We start from the raw sequence: 25,441 nt of genomic DNA on the forward strand, positions 1-25,441 counted from the left end.
CTGGGATTTCCTGCCAGGATGGTCTGGAGAGTGCGGCCCAGAATGTGGCATGAGGCAAGAGAGAGTAAACAGGTGTTGGCGCAGAGCTCTCTCTCTTCGTAATGCATGTTGCAATCTTAGAACCCAGGGCCTTCAGTGACCAGCACAAAACAGCCACAGTACCTGTCTAGAAGACCTTTGTTCTAGGTTCTGATAATGTGGCTGCTCTTCCAGGTTATAAAGACAGAAAATTGATCTGATTTTGCAAATTTTAGTTAGGTGATCATAAATTTTAGATGAATTTTTCATGTCTTAGAGAAAAAAATGTATATGCTTTGCCTGAATAGAAAGGTCATAAGAAAAGACATTAACTTTGATTTGCCATAAGTTATTCAATTATTTTGGTGAATACTCATTGGGGTGATTTAAAAATAGTAATGTAGAGATCATGAAAGAGGCCTTAATTCAGTGGTATTTGGTGGTTCACAAGGTATCTAAAATTTAATGAAACTGATATAAGATAGAAGTCTTGTTAAAGATAGGGAAAAAAAACATTTTTTCATTTTTATATCACTTTGCAGTTTACAAAACTCTTTTGCATATATTAATGGGAAAGATAATCCTCTGAGATGTAGGTTACATATCCATAACCTCATTTAGCACATGATCAAACTGACACTCAGAAGCGTTAACATAAAAAAAATAATTAACTCTCTGCTTCCAGACAAAAGCTGGGCCCAGCCCGCTGTGTTCCTCAACTCTTCAGGCAGGCCTGAGCAGAAGGTGTGTGTGGTCCTGGGTGCCTTACAGCAGAGCCGAGAATTCGCCGATGACTATCCTGGCAAGGACCAGATACCTCAGCTGCATTCCTCTCTCCCACTAACTACCCCCATCTAGAGCTTCTGTAATTGGCCACAGATGTCATGGCAAGAACATTGATCTGTTCTGTGAAGTTACACCATTAAAACACTCTCCCGGCCTTCCCCTGCAAATCAGCCTCTCAAGGAGACACCTTCCACAGCTGGGGTTTCCAGGTACCTCCACCTGCTTGCATGACTAACACTAAAAATGAACCTGTAGAAACAGTAGGATTGCTTCTCTGTAGGTCAAGCTAACTGGTAACAAAGCACCAGTCACCGAGTCGCATTTCAGCTGTTAATTCCTGGCTCATCTACAGGCAAGCATGTGGTCACTTTCAAGAAAGAAACTCTTCATTTTATTGTAAAAAGGGTATTTTTGAGTTCATCTAAAAGTCTCATGACGTCTAGGAATGTAGATTCGTGTCTAAGTATAGAAATCTGAGTCATTCAGAGCCGAGCCACCTTAAGCAGTTGATCCCACGGTGAAGTGCAGTTACTTTTCTTCACGTGTGAGACACTCCTCACAACAAGGTGGGTGGGCTCGCATCTTCTCTCTGAGGTTCACAACGGCTGCTCTCTGTGTGGGGTGTGCTGAGCACATGTTCATTGCCTGTGCAGTGTCATTCCCTTCCTTTGTCCTTTCCCCAGGACTTCATTTGGGAACTCATGTGATTTTGGAGACTAGAGCCCATCACAACCTGAGTCATGGGACATGTGATTTACAGAGAGTGGCCAGCACATCCCGTAAACCATAGACTTATGATGGCCATGCTGTCCAGCCCCAAAGTCAGACTGAGAACCAGACAGTCTTGGGAAACAGTGTTAACATCCTCTATCTGACTTGTAGGTATGACTGTCACACTTGGGACATATGCAGCCTTTTTTGTTGTTTGTTTGTTTTGTTTTTGTTTGTTTCCTGCTCCCGGGAAAGCTATACCAATAAAAATAACCCTGGTCATAGTGAGAGGTATAGTATAATGAGGCAGGTACAGAACTTAATAATATCATTATCTCAAGAATCAATTGTGTCCAAAGGCTGAGTCATGTATACAAATAGATTAGGTTAGTGGAGTTGAGTTTTTAATGTTTCTTATAAAATAAAAGGTTCATATATAAGAATTATCTCACAGAATCTGTGTAATTTATACTTTCTTATTAAAAATGAAGAATCCAGAAAGAAAATAATAAAAGCATTAGCTATGTAGTACTTTCCCAGTACAATTTTACATCAGAATTTATATTTTCATGCTTTCAAGAGGATCCACACATTAAATACCTTCCTCATGCAAAAAGCATGTGAGTTGGATTTCTACAGTGAGAACATATTTCAGATCTCAGGGCACAAAAATCCTTAGTTTTCAGTAATCATATCTGAAACTATTCTCAGGATCACCTGAAAGAAAACAGGAGGTTTTTATACAGGTATGAACATTTTTTAAAGGGTAAAGGTTGTCTAGTAGTTTCACGAAACTCTCAACTTACAAGGAAAGTAGGATGAGAGCTGGCCTGTCTTCATCCTCCTGACTCATATCTCAGAGAGGCTGAAACATTTCAGATGTGTGAGAATGAAGGAAACACCTATCGTAAGAGCAACCAGAACCTACGGGAAGAGATGCGCACATGGGCAGCCGTTAGACACTCTGCACATAAACGGGGGAGACTAAAGACTGGGGACTCAGATGAGCACTTCGCTGGCCGTCGCTTCTTTGTTCAGTGTGCACAGTATGTACGCATTGTTAGTCATATATCAATGTATGATTATAATGACATACATCCATATAAATGCAGTACTTAGTTTTAAGCAGGAGACAATCTCATGTTTTATAAGTGAATATAGATACATTTGAAGGAAGGAGGCACATGTGAGCACATGTGAGGGGCCTCACACAGATGTTAGGCTGGGGATATTGCTTAGGAACATTAGGAATGAAAGAGCTACAGAGCAACACTGACAACCCAAGACAAAACAGAAACCAAACTCCGCCCTAGACTATACCCCCATTGCTGGGGTTAAAAGACAAATGAGCAGCCTTACCAGGCCACAGAAGATGACAATGCAGCCACTCCTGATGAGATCTGATAGACTAAGATCAGAAGGAAGAAGAGGAGGACCTCCCCTATCAGTGGACTTGGGGAGGGGCATGGGTGAAGAAGAGGGTGGAAGGGTGGGATTGGGAGGGGAGGAAGGAGGGGCTTATGGGGGGATACACAGTGAATAAAGTATAATTAATAAAAAAATGAAAAAAGGGATACTATTGCTACTTTTAAGGTTCCAACTAATTATTCTAAAGCCTCAGAAAATAATCCATTTGACCACAGGCTTGCCTGAGGCCTCTAGCTTCTTTAGTGGACAGTTGCCTCTGAAACTGACTTCCAAAGAGGACCATATGCAGTAAGAGAGTAGACTACTTCCCAAAGGAAACCGTGGCCACTAAAAAGTGACTATTCCATTGTGTAAATGTACTACACTTTCTGTATCCATTCCTCAATTGACGGAGATCTGGGTTGTTTCCAGATTCTGGATATTACAAATAAAGCTGCTATGAATATGGTTGAGCAAATGTCCTTCTTGTATGCTTGAGCATATTTTGGATATAAACCTGGAGTGGTATAGCTGGATCTTGAGGAAGCACTATTCCTAATTGTTTGAGAAAGTGCCAGACTGATTTCCAAAATGATTTTACAAGTTTACATTCCCACCAGCAATGGAGGAGGGTTCCCCTTTCTCTATATCCTCTCCAGCATGTATTGTCACTTGAGGTTTTGATCTTAGCCATTCTGATGGGTGTAAGGTGAAATCTCAGGGTTATTTTGATTTGCATCTCCCTGATGACTAAGGATATTGAACATTTAAGTGTTTCTCTGCCATTCACTATTCCTCTACTGAGAATTCTCTGTTTAGCTCTGTACCTCATTATTTAATTGGATTGTTTGATTTATTGCTGTTTAACTTCTTGAGTTCTTTATATGTTCCGGATATTAACCTTCTGTCAGATATAGGGTTGGTGAAGATCTTTTCCAGTCTGTAGGCTGTCATTTTGTTCTGATGACAATGTCGTTTGCTTTACAGAAGCTTTTCAGTTTCATGAGGTTCCATTTATTGATTGCTGTTCTTAGAGCCAGTGCTGTTGGTGTTCTGTTCAGAAAGTTGTGTCCTGTGCCAATAAGTTCAAGGTTCTTCCCCACTTTTTCTTCTAACAGGTTTAGTGTGTCTGGTTTTATGTTGAGGTCTTTGATCCACTTGGACTTTAGTTTTGTGCAGGGTGATAAGTATGGATCTATTTGCATTTTTCTACATGTAGATATCCAGTTAGACCAGCACCACTTGTTGAAGATGCTATCTTTTTTCCATTGTATGGTTTTGGCATCTTTGTCAAAAATCAGGAATACATTTACACAATGGAATACTACTCAGCAATTAAAAACAAAGAAATCATGAAATTTGCAGGCAAATGGTGGATCTAGGAAAGATCATCCTGAGTGAATTATCCCAGAAGCAGAAAGACACACATGGTATATACTCACTTATAAGTGGATACTATACCTATAAGATAGGGTAAACATACTAAAACCTGTCCACCTAAAGAAGCTAAACATGAAGAAAGACCCTGGGTGAGATGATCATTCCTCATCAGAAAGGGTAATGGGATGGACATTGGAAGAGGGAGAAATCAGGAAACAGGACAGGAGCCTAGCACAGAGGGTCTCTGAAAGTCTCTACCCAACAGGGTATCAAAACAGAGGCTGAGACTCATAGCCAAACTTTGGGCAGAGTGCAGGGAATCTTATGAAAGAAGGGGGAAATAGAAAATCCTGGAGGGGACAGGAGCTCCACAAGGAGAGAAAAAAAAATCTGGGCCCATGGGTATTTTTTGAGACTGATACTCTAACCAAGGACCATGCATGGAGATAACCTAGAACCCCTGCACAGATGTAGCCCATGACAGCTCAGTGTCCAAGTGGGTTCCCTAGTGAGGGGAACAGGGTCTGTCTATGACATGAACTCAGTGGCTGGCTCTTTGATCACCTCCCCCTGAGCAGGAAGCAGCCTTACCAGGTCACAGAGAAAGTCAATGCAGCCAGTCCTGATGAGACCTGATAGGCTAGGGTCAGATGGAAGGGGAGGAGGACTTCCCCTATTAGTGGACTGGAGAATGGCTATGGTGGAGAAGAGGGAGTGGAGATAGGATTGGGAGGGGATGAGGGTGGGGGCACAGTTGGGATACAAAGTGGATAAACTATAATTAATAAAAAATTAATTAATTAAAAAAGGGACTATTCCCCTTTAGCAAAAACCACTCACATTTATACAGTGGTAGCTAAAGCTTTAGAAACTCCAACTTTGATTCCTGCCTGTTTAACTACAGAAGAATGTCAATAGAGTTGATAGTGTTAACTATTATAGTAAATGACAAAACAAAAGAAACAAACTTCTTATCAAGAGAACAGGATGCCGCTCATGGATGGAGACATTACCCTCCAGTTGGACACATCAGTGCCATGGCCAAGGAATCATCCTTTGGAAGGTTATCACACTGTAAGCCACACTAAAGGGTTTGGTAAAACCAATTTCTCATTTAAAGATATAGTAATTTCCTTTTCCAAATCCCTTCCCCTAACACAGTAGGTTGCTAGGCTGTAGCCATGCCATTTGTATGTCTGCCATTCCTCTGAATTATTCAGAGAAACTTAGCTTCTCTTCTAACTTTTTTGTAAGTATGATTTTCTTAATGTTTTGTGTTTTTTTTTTTTTGGGGGGGGGCTTCCTTTCATTCCCTAAAGCCTTCATTCTCCTGCCACGTAATTTCTGGTCTGTCATGTATCTGATATGTGACAGCTTAGATGACATAGCTTTTTTACTTCCCTCATTCATTCTCTTTTGGGCAGTGGCTGAGTTTTAATGCTTGAGTACCCCCCGCCCCCTTAACTCTAATATACTCCTCCTTGGGCTTCCATTTAGGTCCATTCTTAAGTTCTTTTACAGACGAGATCAAGAATCCCAAGGGAGACCCCAGATTTCCCTGTATCAATCGTATGACAACAGGTTTCTGTGTCACATCAGAAAGTTTAAAGCAGAGATGAGTAATGTACATCACAGGGATAAAGCTTCAACCTTCTTCTGAGTGACTGTAGGCATTTTTCAAAGGCTGTATCTATGATGAGATGCTCTTCCCACAGTAGGACCATGGCTGAGGATATCAGACTTGGTTCACTTAAAGGATAAAGGGCATCTTTAAGTCTGGAGAACAAAAGGAAGGATGGTGTTCTTACAAGGACTCACACTCTGTCTCTCCTCACCATCAGTACAGTTTGATGTTCACAGTGCAGACTTCATACAAGTGTTAACTTTCCTCATTTGGATAATCTAAGTCTAGTTCAAAAAACATACTCAATTCTTAGATGAAAATTTGTTGCACACAAAACATTGACAATTTGCTTCCATCATAGTTTTGAAGCACAAGGGTATAGAAAGAAGAAAGGACAATCCACTTCTGTTTTTCAGAGAAAATGACTCCATAGTCACTGATTCCCTCAACATGCAGAATACACAGAGTAAGAGGCAATCATACTTCCCTGAAGGTGGGCTATTTTTAAGTGTAACACACTGATGCAGTATATGAATACCCAGCATGTTTCTGACAATCCCATCCATCACACTGCAGCACTTACCATGGCAAGGCCCTGCAGAATAGACACAAAGGCAATGTCATTGTAAGAGCTGAACCCAGGAAGAGAAAGGTGAGTGGACTTCAAAGCCACGGTGGTCATTGGGATAACTTTACAGCAAGTGTCCTTACCTTTGTATTGATTTTTCTTCTATCCTGAAATCTCAGTTATACATTCCAGCATGATTGCACACCAAGCAGAAAGTCACTTGATGAAATACATTGTCCCAAAATGGAAGAATGAAAGGAGTTCAGATAATTTACCATTTTGGTTGTCTTGGAAGCAGACTCTGAGACAACATTAGGCGCCATGAGTAACGGTTAGTGTCTGTGTGGACATTGGATGGGAATGGCTTCAAACTGAAATCCAGCTCTTGTAAAATCCAGATTAACTGACTCAGCCTTGGAGGAGAGCAGTAGTGCACAGGGTAATAGTAGGGGACTGTGCAATAAGGGGCAGGAAACGCTGCTACATGTCTTCCTCCTAAATGCTCTAGTCTAATGACTATGTGGTAGGCTCTGAATAACTGGTAAGGTGAAAGGGAGCTTCAGTCTTGTGTATAGGAAACTTAGCCAAGAACTTCCAATAATATTAAGGAGGAACAAGGGACAAAACCTAATATTTTCAAGGACATTAAGATTGAAATGTTTTGAGCTGGTGAGATGGCTCAGGTGGTAGAAGTGTTTATGAGGCAAACACGAGGATCTGAGTTTGGATCCCTAGCACCAAAATAAAAATTCAGGTGGAGAGCCACACTTTTGTAGCACAGTGCTGGGGGTGGGCTGAGGCAGGAAGCTCCCATAACTCACTGGCCAGTCAGTCTAGATGAATCTATAAACTCCAGGTTCAAAGAGAGATTCTATCTCCAAAACTTACAGTAAACAGTGACCGAGGATGACACCCAACTTTAACCTTTGTTTCCCACAGTTATGGGTACACACGTGTACACAAACCTACATGCACACATGTATATGCACAAATATGCAGGCATGCATACATCTCTCACACATACAAACACAGAAGAATAAACAAAAGTTTGAAATGTTTTATTCCAATGCACATCAAACTTGATTTTGAATGTAAATTTCCTGGGAGTTGTGTTAAAATCCAGATTCTGACTCAGTTTTGAGGCAGGCCTTGGAATGCTACACTTCAAACATGCTTCTAGGTGCTGCCAGAACTGAGCCCACTCATGGTACATACACCAAGGACTCCAAATCTTACCACAGATGGTGCTACATCCGAACTGACTGCTGCACTTCTCATAAGAGCTAAGAAAGAGAACCAACCTTACTGTCTAGCAACACACGAATAGATAAAGATACACAATGGAATTTTACCAAGCTGCAGAGAAATGTGAAATCATTACAGTTGTAGAAAAATAGATAGAACTGGAGATTGTATTAAGTGAAGTAACCAGATTTAGAAAGACAAAAACTGCATAGTTTTTTCCACATGACTAATCCTGGATATTAACTTTTATGGATGTATCCATATATACGTACGTGTTCTGTAAATAGATCACAAGCAGACTGTTAGATAAGAAGAGGGAGCAGGGGAGAAAACATATGTAAGAGAATTCATGAGAAAGTAAAAAGACCAAGAGACTAATGAATAGGAGGGCACTGGGCTAAGGGAAGGGAGTGAATGAAGAATCAAGCAGAATAGTGTATGATTAAAATATTGTAGTGAAAGACATTTCTTTAAATGCTAATTAAAAAACTAATAAAAGAAATTTTTAAAAATACTGTCACATCCCAAGAGTTCTAGTTTTCAAACTCAGTAAGACCTTGCTGCAACTGTCTTTATCTTTAAAAAAAAAAAAAAGTTGTTTCTCGCTGTTACCCTTTCTCAGACAAAGTTCCCTGGAACCTTAACCTCTAAAGTCCAAAAGATTTGGCATTATTCCCTGTCCATCTGGAGTGGTTGATAGGCAGCATCTTTAGATAGGAAATATATCATACGGATAAGCAAGCACATGGACCCTGAAACACTTTTGAAATGCCATGGCCAGCTGAGGAGATGCCTCTGTAGTTAAAGCATTTGCAACATGAGAAGGAGGACTGGAGATTGAATCTCCAGATATGAAGATGTCACGGGTCCCAGAGTGTTAATCAGAAATCAGATACACCAAACTTGAGAGCTAATTGGCAAGCAAGACTAGCTACTGGCAGTGTTCCCAAGCTCTGGGCTTAATTGAGAGACTTTACCTCAAAATGGAAGTGGAGAATGATCATGAAAGAAACATAAATATCAAATATCAAACAGGGGGCCTCCTAGCCTATTAGGTATCATCAGGACTGCCTGCACTTCCTCTGTGGCCTGGTAAGTCTACACCCACACCAGGGAAAGGTGATCAAAGAGCCAGCCCCTAAGTTCATGTTAGAGACAGTATCTGTTCTCCTTACAAGGGAACCTACTTAGAGAATGAGTTGCCATGAGCTACATCTGTGCAGGGGTTCTAGGTTATCTCCATGCATGGTCCTTGGTTGTAGTATCAGTCTCAGCAAAGACCCCTGGGCCCAGATTTTTAGTTCTGTTACTCTCCTTGTGGAGCTCCTGTCCCCTCCAGGTCTTTCTATCTCCCCATTCTTCTATAACAGTCCCTGCACTCTGCCCAAAGTTTGGCTATCAGTCTCAGCATGTGCTTTGATACCTTGCTGGGTAGAGTCTTTTAGAGGCCTCTGTGGTAGGCTTCTGTCCTGTTCCCTGTTTTCTCCCTCTTTTGATGTCATTTGCCTTTCTGAATGAGGATTAAGCATCTTACTCAGAGTCCTCCTTGCTTAGCTTCTTTAGGTGTAGAGATTATAGTATATTTATCCTATATTAAATGTCTAATATCTACTTATAAGTGAATATATGCCATGTGTGTCTTTCTGCTTCTGGGATACCTCACTCCGGATGATCTCTTCTAGTTTCTACCATTTGCCTACAAATTTCAGGACTTCCTTATTTATTTATTTTTTTTTTATGTTAGATGTATATTGCAATTCTTTTTTATTTTATTTTATTTTACTTTTTTCTCAATGCAGTTTATTCAGGAACCTTGAACAATCTTCTGACCCTGGGGAAAGCCAGCCCACAGCTTAAATAGCCTCTGGGTAGCCAACCCCAGCGTGCCACGTGGGCAATGCAGATAGGTCCACATACACGGAAGCAAGCCAGATCCTCACTTTTAATTGCCTTAGTAGTATTCCATTGTGTAAATGTAACTCAATTTCAGATTGAGTTGTTTAGATTGGGTTGTTTTCAGATTCTGCCTACTATGAATAAAGCTGCTATGAACATGATTGAGTGTTGTAAGCTGCGATTAATATTTTCTATTGGTTTATCTTTTATTAATGCTGCTGTTAATCCTAAATAGCTGTATAACCAAATCACCACACATAGACTATGATTTATTTAGTTAAACTAGCTCACAATGCTGGGCAATAGATACTCCATCCTAAACCTCCAAGCCCTCATAGTTTCCTAACATTTATATTTCCCACATTATACTTGCTTTTAGTGATATATTAGGTCCAGTCCATCTTTCCATGTTGTTCCAAGGTCTCTCCTCCAGCCTTGCTCTCCCAGTTCTCTCCTGCCCCCCTCCCTTCTTCTCTGCCTCCCACCATCCTGTCCTCTGGCTCTTCCCTCTCTTCCTGCTTCCTTTCCCTTGCTCAACATTGTGGCTAGTTGATTTATTTTGGCATGTTTACACAAAGTTGAGAGAAGTGATGCTTAGAATAAGACATTGCATTAAGCATCACAATGCAATGTCCGATTGAAACCAGAGAGTGGAGGAGAGAAATCAGCATTTGAATGAACAAGGATAAAGTGTATACATTCCAAAAGAACATTATACCAACAATTGAGCAAATGTCCTTGTTGTATGCTTGAGGATATTTTGGATATATGCCTGGGAGTGGTATAGCTGGATCTTTAGGAAGCGCTATTCCTAATTGTCTGAGAAAGCAATCAAAGGACAAACAACATCCAATGCCACCAAACTCAGACATTGCATTAAACCTGGGCAACTTAAATTAAGAAATGGAAGCTATTTTAATACATATATCTGAAGAATTCAAGACAACAAAAGCTTTCCCAGAAGTGTATTTATTTGTTTAATTATCAGAAACAAAATGAGAAATTCTATAACATTTGCAGCAAAATTGTATCGAGGTATAACGAGACACAAATAAAGTTGCAAGGGCTGTTGAGTCATCCAAGAACATTTCTTCTTAAGATGAAAATTGTATTGCTTTGGCACTGCAGGGTGGCTGAACAGGTGAGGGTTCTTGCCACATGACATTGCAATCCTGAAGACCTGATTTCTAAGGTGGAGACCAGCTCAGCTTCCCAGAGAAGGCTCAGCTGAGTTACTGGGAAAAGACACTCTCGAACCTGTTGAGCTGCCTGCAGGCTGTGCAGTGAGCTCCAGGTCCCCAGCTTTTGTGAGCTATCACCAGTGCTTTGGTGATGCAGCTGTCTTTGAGTCACTCTTGCTTTTGTAAGTGACACATTCCTGTAACTCCAATTACACTCACTGGTTCAGCAAGTTAGAAAAAAATGGCTGGGCCTACCAGTTCTCAGTCAAAGACAGTAAAGACCAGCAAGCCTCATACACAGGGAACATGGACCAAGACCTCAGCAGAGGTAGGACCCATTGACTACCTGGAATTAGAGGATAATTTTCCCTCCAGCCAGCAACCACTGGGGTAAGAAAGTTACAAGAAGGGAGGAATAGGTCTTTCTGTGTGTGTGAAATTATAGGCTACGTTTAATAAAATTAGCCATTCAAATGGGAGATTTCTAGTGTATCAAAAACATAACTTTGAAAATATTATGACACGTAACCCAGTTGTTATCATACCAATAATAGGCTGTCATTAGTGGACAGGATGTTTGACTGTATAATACTATGACACCCTCCTCTTCAAACACAATACAAACATGAGGCTATAAATACTATGAAAAAATAAGCTCTGCCATACATAAACACCTTATCTGCTTAACTATGCTTTCTGTAATATGTTTTTTCTATCAAGGAAAATGTCATATCCTAAAATTTCAGAGATTTTACAAATAAGATTGACTTAAAACCATCTTATTTACATTTTTTATGAATTTCTTCTTCACTGTTTTCTATTACCCCAGTCTATTGAAATGGACACAGCTAGATGAACTGATACCATTCACATGCACAATTTGTGAAATTAGTCACTATTTTTCACACTCCAAGAGACTTATTTGTTTTTTTTTTTTAAATCCTTTCATTTCAGTAAGGCCACTCTTCTCTCCCCCAAAATACTTGATCACACCTTCCCAAATCTGCTTGGTCTTGACTCTATAAACAACTGGGTTCATGGTAGGGGGCAGTAGCAGGTAGAGGTTGGCCACTATGATGTGGATGTGGTGGGGAATAGTGTGTCCTCCAAAATGATGAGTGAAGAACGTGAAAAAGGCAGGCACGTAAGTGACCACAATAGCACAGATGTGAGCTGTGCAGGTGCTGAAGGTTCTGGGAGAGCATCAGCAGAGGACAGGGTCATTGCTGTTCTCGATATCATTGTGTAAGACACAGTGATACAGAATAGGCCTTAAACTCATGAGTAAGGAATAAGTTTTTTAAGAGAGGCTTCATCCTTCGTGCATCGGCCGGGAAAAACTGCCTAACTGGAAACAAACAAGTGATGAGCAAGTATGCATCATTCCCTCCTTGTTTCTGCCCTAAGTCAGTACGGTAAAGGCTCGTAGAAAGGGATAGATCACCAATAGAAATAAAAAGAGGAACTTCTTACATTTTAATGAGACCAGTCCTTTAAAGTCACCAACAGGTGATGTGAAGTTCAGGAGCTTTTGTGCCAAGTAGGGAGCTAAGTGGTGTCTATAGCTCACACATGCAAGGCTCTCGCTGTTCTCATGAGCATAGTGGCCTAACTGAAAAGAGCTGAGCCTGGCAGAGGAGTGTGGAAACAGGCCAGAGCAGGAGCTTGACCCAGACAGTAGATCTAAGTAGCCAGAAAGATGTGTTCACATGCCCCCAGTGTTTCAACTAACTGAACACCATGTGCTTCGACAGTGATCCCTGTCCCACTCTTGTGGAAATCCGGAAAGGTACAGAAAGCTTGCAAGGTATTTTGTGTAGAAGAATAGCTTTTCTCTGGTGCAGATACCCTGCAGGCAGAATCAGGTGAATTTGGGCCATAAAAGCCAAGGTCCCCTAGTTCCCTGGAGAGACCAGTGCATTGATCCCGTGGATCCACAGTCCACACTTGCATTTGGATCTCAGCTACTCAGGATCCATTTCTTATTCATTTATTGTGTAGCCAAGAGATGGAGATTAGGAAAGCCCACATGGAGTCTTGATAATATGGATTCTCAGGGGTTTTAGTTTTTAATTTTACATTATGGAGATATGACATCTCCATATCCAGAATTGGGTTATGAACTTAAATATCACCTCTAATCACTTTTGATCAGACTTCTTTTCTTTGTTATCAAAAAATGGTTTGCACTGCTATGTGAAGTCTTTGGCCGTTTGATCACTTTTAATCATTTCCTCAATATCTACGGTGTTAAGGCCACCATATGTATCATTTCTTTCATAACATAGTACAGGGGTTCCCTAGGTCACCATCTATATTGATGTGAGCTGGGGTATAGCTAAATTATTTCCTCTTCTTAGAGAGGGAAAAATAAAAGCTAGTTCCTGCATGTTTAGTTCCACTGTAGACATCTGTGAACAATCCAGACTTACAGATTATAGAACTAATTACATGCTCTGCAGAGTTCTTTTCTGAAGCTGCTGTAACCGTATGCTACTCGTCTTCATTACATCTTTGTGAGGTATGACCACAAAATCAATTCTTTTTCTTTAATAGGGAGAAGAGGAAGAAAGCGGTTTGCTCAAGGTTACTTACTAAATAAGCACTGGAACAAGTGCAGAAAAAGCAGGACTCATGATTCCTGTTTCTGTATTCAACCCAGGAAATCCTGTTGCCTTCCAAACCATGACATGATCTCAGGCATGGTTTCTGGTAAATGCAGAGCTGGTCTCTGAATCCAAGGCTGTCTCATTCCTATTCCCTGACACAAGGCACTGAATGAAGGTGGGTCCTTACAGAATAGATCTCTGCTCCTCGGGCATGGGAGATACAGACGTGAGTAAATCTCCTTTGGAGGCCAGCTTCTTTAGACATAGAAATGAAGTGGAATCTTTCGGGTTGCCTCTGGGCTGTGTTACTAATTAGCTTTGTGTTCTTATGATAGTCAAGCCGTTGAAAAAGAAGTTCTATGGAGACACAAATGACTACTGACTGAAGTGGACAGGAGTACAGTGCAAAACGATGCCTTTTCATATGGAAGAGGGCACTGAGAACATGTTTTTCCACTGAATTGGACCTCTTTCTCACTTTTGTCAATCTCCTCATCATTACTCTATTTCAAGGGCCTTGAATAACCTCTACATTCCAGATATATATTGCCATGTAAATATGCAGAACATTCTGACACTTAAAAAATATGTCCAGAGCAAAGTAGGACAAATGAGAATTACAGCGTAGCCTGCAGCCATAAGGGAGAGGAACAAGTAGGCAATACTTCACTTCCTAAAGCTAAGGTAGTAGTTTTCCAGCCAACTGATGCACAGGGGGATGAAATTATTAACCAAGCCAACAAATGCACAGGCTAGGAAACAAATAAATTATTTTAACATTATTTTAAAACCCATGTATCATCAATGATATATCACCAAGTACAAGCTATACATTCTGTACTGATTTTAAAGACTCAGTATCTTTATGGTATGATATTTATTCAAAAGTGAGCCATAATATATGAATGGATGAGTCTCATTTATTTATGATATACAGAATAGTGATTATTGTCAATAATAAAAAGCTACTGACTCAGTTTCCTAATGATAAACTCAATTAATTTCTGCATAGAAGCAACCAAAATGACCATTTCCAAGGAGACATGAAGAGTTTTTCCCTGATCCCTTTTTAGAAAATTCAGTTTTGCTAGGAGATAGGGTGCTGTGTGTTTTTGATGCTGTCCTTGTCATTGACAGAGGGCTGAGGAAGCACCTTCACTGCAATGGAAAACTAAGATGGTCATAAGCTTTCCGCAAAGCCAATGCTGCAGAACTGGACCTTCCCGCTGTGGTTCTAGGATCTGTGAGTAAGGAGTGCTTAGGATGCGCCATTATTGATGCATATGACTAAAAACCCAAGAGAAACACACATACAGATAGAGAGGTCTGAATTGCTTGCAGCTATTGCTTTCTCTAGTGTGATTTTTGTCATGTGAACGGGCACAAGAGCTTTCCTCATATGCTTCCCTTAATGTTCACAGAGTGACATGATGGGTAATTTTATTCCCATTCTCCACAGCAAGGCCATCCAGGATGAAGCAAATGCTGTTTGGAGTGCTTTTGCTCAAAGGGTCACACACCCCAAGTAAGGATTCTTTCTGCTATGTTGTCACCAAGGCAAATGTTACAGGCTGCCATGGATGACACAGGACGTTAGCAGCATAATGTGTTTTCAACAGAACACAAGGCTCAGAAAGTAAAATGATGAGCAAAACAAAGGTTTTTCTTTCCGGATGCTCTGGGATTGGTAAGTTTTATTCTTTTTATATTTTTTTTCTGATTTGTGGTTATAGAAGAAATTAATAGCACCGGGGGAATTAACTTTGAAGTTGGAAGATGACAAAAAAAGTGATTTAATTATATTGGCTTCCTGTTATTGAGATTGGCAGTAGGCATACAGCAGGATGTAATTTGCTTTCTGTATAATACTATGTAAAACTGATCCAAATGGATGTAATTAAGTGTAGAATATTGACTAACTAATCCACTCAAGTGAATATTATTGAGTAAATGTAATTGTGTATTATTACAATTTCTAATAGATTCTGACATTTTGAGTAGTTTCATTGTGTGCTTATGAAATATTTACGAGATTGTCCCAAGCTGATAAATAATAGCAAATTTCAAATACACTTTGGTAGCTACAGTGAAAAAGATATTCCATATGCAGTCTGATGTTTAAATGATATAAAAGTTGAATTTGTTTAAACAATGTTTGTTTCCAGTACAAGCAGTATAACTAAACTAAAGATAGGTATACCCAGGAGGAACTAACATGAGCTCATCTATTGGAAATTGATCTTTTTAAAGTTTGAGTTTAGAAAACGCAGAACTTTTTTATTTTCGAGGGATTCATTTCACACAAATGGATTTTTAATAAAATCTCCAATTATTTCCTCACATGTGGATTTACTGGTCACTTCCTTTTTCTTGTCTTGTTTATTGGTTTCTTTATCTTCCCAGAACAGTCTTAGCTGGAGGCAACCTCAGAATTGCAAAGTACCAGCACAGACTTCCCTTTAAAATAAGAAAATGATGGAGGTGAAGGTTGGAAAAGAGCTGCTGGGAAGAAAGAGAATCCTGGACACAGAGAAATTGTAAAAGCATTTATTCAAATTTACAAATTAAAAGGCTAAAATAGCTCAGGTTTTAGAAACATATAATTTTTAAGCATAATTACAGTCTACCAAGTGAGGCCCTAATTTGTGACACTCATTGTCTAACGCTTCCAAAGAGCTCCAAACAGGATTTCATAATTCAATGCAACTATTTTTTACTCTTTTTATTTTTTGGAATGCTTCCTGATATATAAAATAACAGCCATGGAGATTTCAAAGACCACTGCAACAGTGTCCAGTTTAAAAGTTGATGTCCCCGTTTTTACAGTTGACATTAGAACTTTGTGCTGAATGGAATCATCTAAATTGGGAAACAAGGAGTATAAAGGGAACTCCGTAATGGCCACGGTCAGAGATGGCTGGAAAGTCAGTGGCACACAGGCTCTCCTGCTTTTGAGATGGCCAAGCCATTGTTCAAGTGGAGCTATCACCAAGTCTTTTTTTCTGTGCCATCCTTACTCTGGACTTCTCTGGAGCTATCATTCTGCCCTTTTTAGGAGAATGGCACTTGGGCTACATCCACAGGGAAGGATTTTTGCTTGACTTTATTAGTGTATTTGAAAGAAATATGATTATGTGATCCCTACGCCAACGCTTCCAAAGCTTCAGGTAGTGTTTGAACTCCAGGAGTTTGCTCATAAGCTGTTGTACTTTCACTCCAGCTTGCTCTCTCTTCCTACTTTATAGGGATCTCTTTTCTACTCGTTTTGTTTAGGATACTAAAACATGTATTTCTCTCCCTTTGAAGGACAAACCACATATTCTGCTGCTTCTTAGACAGCTCCCTCCGGATTTGCCATGTCCAAAGCGGATGTCTTCACCTTCCGCAATAACTAGGTGCCAGATCTTATCATTGTCAACCCGTATTTGTATTTGAGTGGTAGACTACCAGCAACACAGTCATCTAGAAATCTGAGAGTTATTCCCTCTTACCTTGCCTCTCCACGTTTATATCAGTTCTACTTAGTTTCATATGGTTGGGTTATGTCCTCGCCTCTTTGATCATTCCTATATTAACTACTGGAATTTTAGATTAATTATAATGGCTTTGCTGCAGTATCATAGAGTTCTAAATCATTTCATGTTTTCTGCTCTTACTTCTTTCTATCTATTTTCCACCCTGGAGAGAATGTTATAATTTAAAATTTAAAACTAATTATGTCACTCACTTTCCTGTCTAAATATTTCAATGAATATCGGATGACAGACTAGTGATACTTTTAACACATTTTCATCCATTATTTGGGAATTCCATTCCTGTATACAATATATTTTGACAATATTCACTAAGTCTTCCCCATAACTCTTAGATCTTCACCAAACTTCTCCATCCCTTTATCAACTTCATGTTATTCTTTTTTAAAATTACTTACAGAATTAAACTTGTGCTGTTTATATACTCAAGGGTAAGGATCTACCCACTTGAATATAGTAGACCCACAGGTCTACACCCTTAAGAAAGACTGACTTTTCCTTCCTGTAGCAACTATCAACTAGGGGCTCTCAAAAGCACTTTGCTCCCTTCATGCTTAAAGGTTGCTGGGCCTAGTCTTGCCCAGAACGGCGCTGCTGTTAGGTTCACAAATGCAGAAAACACAGTTTGCCAAGGTCCTCCCTGACCTTTTAAATTGAAAGTATCCCATTTATGGCTGAGTACCTCACATACACTTAATCTCTGCATGTGATTGAGAATTCCTTAGTTAATGACTGTCCACCACACAAACACATTTCTCTGGTAAAATCTGAGAGCTGCACTAAACTATGGGCTTAGAAATAGGAATTTAGAGGGCAGCTTGATACTATATATTTTTTTAAAAAATGGTAATAGATATTCTTGGGGCTATGAGCTTCCTAGTCATAGGGTCTTAGCCAGATAGCCAGATATATAATACCAGGCATACATTTCTGCATGTGGAACGGGCCTTCACTCCAATCAAGAAACACCTTGTTATCTGAATAATATTTCTCCGACAATTGTACTTATAGACATATCTTGCTGTGGCAGTCACTATGGTAGTGCTCAGGGTTCATAGCTGGGTAAGACTACTGAGGATTTGTCTTCCTCTGTAGCTTACATAGAACCTTCTCTTACTATGAGACCTAACAAGCAGGGAGAAAACTTCCTGGTCGTTATCAACTTATTTTCCTTGTGTGCTGTGACAAATCTGTACAGTGTCTTTGACAATAGGGCATACACCAGTTTCTGGTGGACAACTATTGGATAGCAGTTTCCCCTAAGGTTAAATAAAGCCTTCCATCTTGTAGGGAAACTGCCTAAGACAAAAATAATAATAATAATAATAATAAAAGAAAAGTGAAAGAAAGGACGTTTTAGGATACGCTATTTGGAGGAGGTGAATCAACAGGATTCTAAGTGGAGATAAAACAGTCTATCTCTTAGGGAAATTCTGTTGAGATAGGAAGCAAACAGTTCAAGCAGCTGCACAAAGTCCCTCGAACTGACCAGATTCACTAGATCCCTTTCTCCTCAAGAGTCTATAAACAAACAAGACTACCAAGACTCACTCTCAAGACAACCCAGCCAAGCAACCTTGAAGAAGCCAGTGCCAGCCGGACTGCCAGGAGGAGGCTCAGACCAACTGATCCACCTGGAAAGACTCTCCAACACATTGAGCTGCCCCTGTGCACTGTGCGCTGGGTTTCCAGATTTTGTGAGCTGTCACCAGTGAGAACCGTCTTCATGTAGCTGGTTTTGTGTAATTTCTTCTCCTGTAAGTAGCCTTTCGCCCATATGTTCCTGATAAAACTCACTGATTCGCCAAATCAGATATAGGTGCAGTCATTACTTTGTTCTATCATGGACTCATTTTCTAAAATGAGTAGCTGTGTGTATTTCTCTCTCTCTCTCTGTGTATGTGTGTGTGTGTGTGTGTGTGTGTGTGTGTGTGTGTGTGTGATGTCTCCCTAGGAAAAGTCTACACAATATCAACCAAGAGCAATGGAAAAACCTTGTATTGTTTTTTGGGGGGGGGTGTCTCTGGGTCATCACTAACTAGGGTTTTTATTAGGCTATCTGCTTCTGAGAGGAACATGACCTCATATTTAGGGTAACATTTATGACACTTTTACACACACACACATTTCTGTGTGGCCTTTTCCGAAGTTCTTATCAATCTTCCTACCTTTTCTGCTTTACCCTTCTTTCCCTCTCACTACTTATTCCCTTTTCCCTTAGTGTAACTTGTGCTCTGCTAGCCTCCTCCCATTGAGTTATGTGTATGTCGACTATGTCAGAGGCAGGGCTTGCTTTTGGAGGAAGACAAGACCCCCTTCAGGCTCCCCCAGCCACATCCTCACACAATCTGCAAACAGCTGTCTGGCCATCTGAGCTTTAATCCTCACAACCCATTACAGAGGTACCAATCACCTTTTTCTCCTCCAAGCACTAGCATCTTGTTTTCCTGAACTGTATCTGAAGTATAGAATGTGTAAAGCATCATTGCTCTCCCTGACTGTGCACTCTTATCCTTCTCCCACTGGGACCAGGCCTATGCTTAGAAATAATCCTGGTATCTCATTTCCCTGTAAACTTCCCATTGTTTCTCTCCTGTTTCCTGTTTCTCTTGACTACCTCTCCTTTGTTAGGTGTCACAAATTTCCTCTGTGTTATTGTATGTGTTCCTCTATTTGTGTGTATGTGTGTGTGTGTGTGATAAATTTCAGGAGATCTATGTTTGAAAACGTTTTTATTATTCCTTAAGTGGAATGATAATTTGGCTTGGTTTATATTTTAAAATGGAAATAATTTTCTTATTAATTTTTAATTTTAAGACATTGCAGCATTATCTTTTATATATCAATATTTAATATGAAACAATTCTACAGTATTAAATAACAATATTGACCTGTTATAAAAGGTATTAAGCATATTCCTTCCACATTGCCAGTCTGAATATTTGAACCCTCTCCCTTTGTGGTCTAAATTTGAATGTCAAAATCCCAAATCTCATGCTAATAATGGATTAGGCAGTGGGATCTTTGAGAAGCCTTCATGATTTGAGTCAGTTATGCCTGGGTCCTGGACTTTCCAACCACCATGGCTATGAGAGCTAAATATCTTCTGTATAGAAGCCTCCCAGTTCATGGTATTTACTGTAGAAACCTGAATAAAGTAAGATGTAATCCTCCTATAGCCTTGTGGACAATTTTTGTCAATAAGATTTAAGAGAATGATTACTAGATATTAATGCAAATTTCACTATGAGACTTGACAATTGTTCCTCCTCTTATTCCTTGGATGTTTCTCTTGAGCAATTCAGACCATAAAGAGGTACTTTAAAAAGGATGTGGAACCCCTTCATCATGCATATATAAATATAAAGTATGAATAACAATTCAATCATGAATTAAAAGAAAAAAATGTGCTAGTATTATTCTGAAAAAAAAAAAAAAAAAAAAAACAACCTGAGCTAGAGTGGCAGGGATTTTGCTATGAGATTGTGTCTGTTACAAATGTCAGAGGGGCTACACCCATAAAAATCTCACCAACAAGGCTGCCCAAACATGAGCAGAGGATAGTGAATCGACAGGCTAATGGAAAAGGTGAATGCTCAGGAGGTCTCAACTCTAGACAAAGAACTACAGGCAGCAAAGAACAGGTCTGGTGGGGGGTTGTAAATGGGGAGGGTTCAGAGGAGCAGTTCTCAACCTGTGGATTGAGGTCCCTTTGGGGACTGAACAGCTCTTTCACAAGGGACACTTATATATACAGCATTATCAGCTATTTACATTGTGAGTCAAAACAGTAGCAAAATTACAGTTTGAAATAGCAATGAAATAATTTCTTGGTTGGGGTCCCTACAAATGAGGAACTGTATTAAAAGCTCACAGCATTAGGAGGTTTGAGAACCACTGGTTTAGAAGGCAAGAACAGAAGGGGAAATGATGTAATCATAACCTCAAAAATATTTTAGTAAATTTGTTCCTCTCAGAGGGAAAATATATTGCAAATTTACTTTTTATTCCATTGGAAAATGTTGCCTTTTCTTATTTTTTCCAGATACTGGTGGAAAATTAAAATTATATGCCAATGAAGGTATGTTTAGATTTTAAATGTTCACGTACAATTCATGCAAAAGACTAGAGTATTCCTATTGGAAATTTTCTTGAAGTGTAAATTTATATTTTTATATAAAGAAAGTTTTGTTTTGGACAATATAAAATTACTAGCTCTTATGTTTTAACAGCTTCAGTAGTGTTTACACTGTGTTTAAAAACATGTCAAGAATGTGTCACCAACATTGACAATGACTTCCATTTTCACCTCTTCAGGAAATAATGAGACAAACAAGCAAAGCAAAGACAGATGTCTGAACACAGGCTAAGCTGTGACATACACCAGACATGGGCACTTAAGTGATGATATCAGAAATATAGCCCTCAGTATCTGTGCTCAGCATGCTGTCTGTGATCAGGTATGCAAAACATCTTTCTATTTCATTTTCTTTCTTTTTTAATTAATTAATTTTTAATTAATTACAATTTATTCACTTTGTATCCTAGCTGTAGCCCCCTCCCTCGTCCCCTCCCAATCTCACCCTCCCTCCCTCATCTCCTCAGGATTGACTGCCTTGTCTTCTTCTGTGGCCTGGTAAGGCTGCCCCCCCCCCCCTCAGGGGGAGGAGATAAAAGAGCCAACCACTGAGTTCATGTCAGAGACAGTCCCTGTTCCGTTTACTACAGAACTCCCTTGGACACTGAGCTGCCATGGGCTACATCTGTCCAGGAGTTCTAGGTTATCTCCATGAATGGTCCTTAGTTGGAGTATCAGTGTCAGAAAAGACCCCTGTGCCCAGATTTCTTGGTTCTGTTGCTCTCCTTGTGGAGCTCCTGTCCCCTCCAGGTCTTACTATCTCCCCCTTCTTTCATAAGATTCCCTGCACTCTGCCCAAAGTTTGGCTATGAGTCTCAGCATCTGTTTTGATACCCTGCTGGGTAGAGTCTTTCAGAGGCCCTCTACAGTAGGCTCCTGTCCTGTTCCCTGTTTTTTCCCTCTTCTGAGGTCTGTTCTGTTTGCCATTCTGAATGAGGATTGATCCTCTTACCCAGGCTCCTCCTTCTTGGGTAGCTTCTTTAGGTATACAGATTATAGTATGATTATCCTATATTATAGAAATGTAAACTTGTACAATCACTTTGGAAACCAATCTGGTGCTTTTTCAGAAAAGTAGGAATAGTATTACCTCAAGATCTAGCTATACCACGCCTAGGCATATGTACAAAATATGCTCAAGTACATAAGAAGGACATTTGTTACTCATAATAGCCAGAATCTGGAAACAACCTAGATGTCCCTCAACAGAGGAATGGATGGAGAAATTGTATTCTAGAAGCAGAAAGACACACGTGGTATATGCTCACTTGTAAGTGGATATTACTTCATTTTCTTTAACCTCAAAAGAAGACAAACTCAAAAACATCTTTCAGAGTGTGACTATGATGTGTTTTGTAAATGACATTGAAATTTGATTGCTGTTTTGGTGGTAATAGTGGGAAGTTGGGAACAATGCCTTTTCTGAGAGGAGTTTCTCCTCTCAGGAACTCTATTACTTGCTCTGAGAAGAGTCTGTCATGAATGTTCTTTGCATATTCTCCTCTACCAGGGGCTGCTGACTGAGCACAGCTGTTATCATGACCATTTGATGGAGAACACTGCAATCCGTAACACCCAGGCCCCATCACCCAGGGAAATACTGTGTTCTCCAAATGGCTGTCTGGAAGGGCTAAGTTCTACAAGTGATAAGAGCCCAAAGGAGGCAATTTGGAGGCAGGAAATGGAAGAAACCAGAAGATAGCAGAATGAGCACATTTCCACCGACTGACCCACTGGGAAGCAGTACTGTAGGGTCATCATGAAGAATCATGAAGAAGCCTCAACACTAACTGCTTCCTATGAAGCTGCCTGGGTGGCATTGACCCTTCTGCCTCTCCAAGTCCCTCCGGACTCGGACTTTACTGTAACTTACCCTTGCTATGCCCCCCTCCACCCTCTGCAGTGTGAGGACTTAGCTTTGCTCTATAAGGAGCATTAGCTGAGATCTGGGGCTCCTCACACATTTAAGATGCCACTGGGGCTTCTCCTGGCTTACCTGTCTTATTACTCACTCACCCCCCCACACACACGCAACTCTGTCTCCATACCAGGCTGCTCCAGTGAGATCACCGTCACACCATCGTGCCTTCCATAGGTATCACCACACAGTGGGCTCATAGGTATCTTCAACCCAGTGTTCTCCAACTTGCTTCAAATGAATCCACAAGCTTAACCAAACAGCTCTTGTCTTGCTCATTTTTCTTAGTAACTGCTACCACCATAAATGAGTTGTCTAAGTCAGGAACCTGAAAGTGCATCCCTTTCTCCTACTCCCACTCTGCTCATCCATTCTCTAGCAAACCTTGAAAACCTCGCCTCTCTGTACACCTCCTAAACTCCATTCCATCCCCGTGTCATAGTTGTTCCTAGCTGTCCTCCGTACCTCCACTCTCCTCAGCTCCTTCAGTACAGTGTCCCTTCAGAAGAACAATCTCAGCATGCTTTGTTGCTGATTTTGTCTGAGGTAAATTTTTATTAGAATTACTCTGACCATTATTGACTAATCCTGCATTAAATAAATATCCTTCAACTCAGTGCAGTGTGCCTTCTATATCCTATCCCATATCTTTATCCCCAGGTTTTCTTCTTGTCCCCAGATTATAAGGGATTAAACTTCAGACTTACTGGGTTTTTATTTCCCTATACATCCTTTATCAATTGCACACCTGGTCTTTCCACATTCCCATTTTCTCTGTCTCACACAGTCTTACCTCTCCTCAGCTTGTTAAATTTTGCCTAACCTTTAGACATCCCTCCCCAGGAGGGCCCATCATATCTCCTCTCAGGTTAATGGTTCTTGCCATAGTAGCCACTGGGCCTTGACATTTGCCCCACACCACCAAGAGGACTCAGTCAGGCCTGGTGCTAAGATTCCTTCCATCTAGGGATCAGCCCTCTGCCTGCCCTGCTTACAATCTGCCTTCCTCACAATCTGGCACAGGGACTGGCTTAAACTTATCACAATTTATCAACACCTTTATGAATAGGTTCGCTTCTCTGCTCTCTCGGTGTGTGTCAATTCCCAGAACAGCCAGTATCTTCTTTCTGTGGATAACTGCTATGTGCAGGTTTTCCTCCACAGACTCTTAGCAGATGTCACTTACAGAATTGCAAGGGGTAAGGTCAGAAAAACTTTCAAGGAACGAGCTCTAAGGCAGACTATTTCATTTACTAGGCGTAGGAAATGACAAGACGTAGATAATGCAATTATTATCCAGTACTTAAAAATCTGCCTCCTTTATATCATTTAATCTGAAGTTGGTGAAATACAGTATGAAAGCCCAGTCTTTAAGAATTGATTTCACAGCAAGGGAGCAAATTAAACACTCATTAGATTTGCTTGCCAGGGAGCTGGGGACACAAATAATTTTTTAATCACTTATACCACTTTGAGCTGACATTTCTCCTTCTGAAAAGTCTCTTTCTTAGGTATTTTATTATGTGGTGGTCTATATGTGCTATACTTTTAAACTATAATTGTAACATTTGTTTTTTATTCATGTATACTTGTATGTCTGTGTGTGTACTTATATGTCTGTGTGTGTACTTGTATGTCTGTGTGTGTACTTGTATGTCTGTGTGTACCAGGCGTGTGTGAGTGTGTGTGATTGTGTGTGTATGTGAATGTGGAAGCCCAAAGAGCTCCTGGAGTTTGAGTTCTAGGGAGTTGTGGGTTCTGTACACATTTAATAAAATATATTTTATCAAATGTACATGTTTAAATTTTGTTTGGTTTTATCTACTTTTAATATTATTTACTTTTATTATATACATAATATAAATTTATGTTTATATATAATTTATATAAACTCTAAATACATGATTTATAAAGTACATATTTTAAAAAATGAATACAGAAAGATAACTCTAATTAAATACTTTTAGAAAAAAAACATTAAATGACTTATCTATAGTTGGATGGATCCATAAAAATCTCTCCAGGTTCTGACTCAAATAGAACTCGTTCTCTTCTTAATGTCTTTAGCGTAAAGTCCTGGCAGGTTATCAATAGGATTGAACCATGTCTCTTAGAAATTGGCATTCTCAATCTTACTTAAACTTTACACTGGGTTGAGGATGGTGGTTAGAACAGTAAAGCTGGTCCAGGAGCGTGCAAGTAAAAGTGCAGCAGCGAGTGTGTCAGCACGTACCTCCCTCAGATGGTGAGTGCTTAGTCAGCGTTCTGTTGCTGTGAGGAGATAGCCCCATGAGCAAGGGGACGCTGATAAGAGAAAGCATTTAGTAGGGGTTTTGCCTATAGTCTCAGAGGTTTGGTCCATTGTCATCATGGCAGGAAGCATGGAAGCATACAGGCAGAGTACTGAAGAAGTACCTGAATATCATC

General features: G+C 40.1%; 1 protein-coding gene across 2 annotated transcripts in view; it reads right to left on the minus strand.

Annotated features, from left to right (window-relative positions):
• Window positions 1–25,441, minus strand: part of Nkain3 (sodium/potassium transporting ATPase interacting 3) — a 593,086-nt gene that overhangs the window by 211,800 nt on the left and 355,845 nt on the right. The gene's annotated exons all lie outside the window — the stretch shown is intronic.

The sequence above is a fragment of the Meriones unguiculatus genome, chromosome 6 (genome assembly GCF_030254825.1).
Source record: "Meriones unguiculatus strain TT.TT164.6M chromosome 6, Bangor_MerUng_6.1, whole genome shotgun sequence".
Taxonomy (NCBI): domain Eukaryota; kingdom Metazoa; phylum Chordata; class Mammalia; order Rodentia; family Muridae; genus Meriones; species Meriones unguiculatus.